Source organism: Pteropus vampyrus, unplaced genomic scaffold, assembly GCF_000151845.1.
Source record: "Pteropus vampyrus isolate Shadow unplaced genomic scaffold, Pvam_2.0 Scaffold6092, whole genome shotgun sequence".
Taxonomy (NCBI): domain Eukaryota; kingdom Metazoa; phylum Chordata; class Mammalia; order Chiroptera; family Pteropodidae; genus Pteropus; species Pteropus vampyrus.
In genome coordinates, this window is record NW_011894873.1 from 1 (window position 1) to 2,029 (window position 2,029).

At 47.2% G+C, this 2,029-nt stretch overlaps 1 pseudogene; it reads right to left on the bottom strand.

Moving 5' to 3' along the window:
• Positions 1–1,672: 1,672 nt before the first annotated feature.
• On the bottom strand, positions 1,673–1,791 carry LOC111734786 (annotated as a pseudogene).
• Between the last annotated feature and the right edge of the window lie 238 nt (positions 1,792–2,029).

A 2,029-nucleotide genomic window follows, 5' to 3' on the forward strand; every position in this document is an offset into this window, starting at 1 on the left:
TTCTCAGCCTTGGCACTTTTTACATTGGGTTCCAGATAATTCCTTGTTGCAGGGACGATCCTGTGTACCATGGGACATTCTGCAGCGTTCTCTACCCACTAGATGCAAATAGCACCCAACGATGATGTCTCCAGACAGTCCCCATGTCCCCTGTGGGGGAAGATCACCCCTGGTGAAGGACCTCTGCCCTAGCTGAATGCAGACGCATAAGTGGGTTTGGGGGAACCAGCAGAGGAAACACCCAGTCAAACCACAAAATCACAAAAAATGATACACCGCTGTGGCTTTAAACCGGGAAGTGTTACGTGGTCCGTTTTGCAGGAACAGTCGTTCCTCCCGGACGTCTCCCTCGCTCGGCCTCGGCATCACGCGCCTTCGTCGAAGCGTTCGCTACTTTTCGTTCCTCTTTTTATACCTATCATTTGACTTTCTCGTGAAGCAGTCCGGCAGACATTTAAACGCCTACCCCGAGCAGAGAAAAATGAAGAGCCAGACGTGAAGTAATTGCTCAGGGCCACACAGCTTCTTGGACAAGCCAGCCTTTCTGATCCCTAGTCCAGGGCGACCGGCCCCCAAGGTCAGGCTGCCTGAGACTAACCTTGTTCTGTCACTCACGACGAACAGTCTCGGGCAAGTCAGTTAACTTTTCCTAGCTTCCATTTCTTCATCTATAAAATGAGGAAGTCATATCATTTACCTCATGGCTTTTTAAGTGTTTTAAATGATTTATTTATTTTTTTTACTGTTGATGGGGTTTTTGTGAGGTTTTGATGAGACAGACCACAGGAGAGTCAACTTTTTCTGTCGGACCACATGGTAAATATATTCAGCTTTGCACACCCTATATGCTTTCCGTAACGACGATGCAACTGCTGTTGAATGTGAAAGTCACCACAGACAATACACATTCAAATGCGTGTAGCCGTGCTCCATTAAGACTTTATTCTCCAAATCGGGCCGTGGACCAGACCGGGCTCACGGACTATAGTTGTCAACATCTGAGACAGAGTATGGAAAGAGTTAGCCTTTGTCCAGTATGAGGGAAATACTCAAAAAATGATAGCTATTATTGCTATTATTCTACTATTATTATTATTTATTCCTTCGGCAGTCCTGTTCTTTTGCTGTCTGTTTTTGCACTTTCTCTTTCGGCATCGTTAATCGGGACAGGAGAAGAAATCCCCACTCTAGCCAACTGTGGTAGGCAGCTTCCAAGATGGCCCCAGGGGTGTTCTAGGAGGAGGAGCAGCCACGCTGAGAAGAACAGAGGCCCCCAGGCCCCTCCCATGAGGAGTAGGGCTTGCCCTTTTTGAGATTGCTCCTCCGGGGGGAACTAGCTGCCGTGTTGTAAGGACATTCAAGCAGCCCTGTGGTCTACACGGCAAGTAACTAAGGCCTCCTGCCGACAGCCAGCGTGAACTGGTCAACCATGTGAACAATCTTGAAAGTGAAATCTTCCAGCCCCAGTTAAGCCTTCAGATGGTTGCCTCATGAGAGACCCCAAGCCAGAACGACCTAGCTAAGCTGTTCCGGTATTCTTGACCCACAGGAACTGTTTGAGAAAATAAATGCTCATTGTTATTTTTTAATTTTTGGTGAGGCAACCCTTGGTTGACCTCACAGATTTCAAGGACTTTGTCATCTTACAATCCCTTATTTTTTTATTTTTTTATGCCTACAACACTTGGTCTTCCTAGGTGGTCTCCCATCCAAGTACTAACTAGGCCTGACCCTGCTTAGCTTCTGAGATCAGATGGGATCGGGCTTGTTCAGGGTGGCATGGCCGTAGACACTCATTGTTATTTTAAGCTGCCAAGATCTGGGGTCATTTCCCATGCAGCAGGAGATAGTTAATGCATAGGTTTCATACATGAGAGTTGTCTGATATTAGCTGACTGGCTTCAGGTGAGAGTTTGCTGATCGATCACCTAACACTCTGCATGGCAAATACTTTGCAGAGCCGTGAGCACTTGCCGCTGCCACTATGTCATTCTGAGGATCCTCTGACTTCAGGTGATCTGACTTCAAC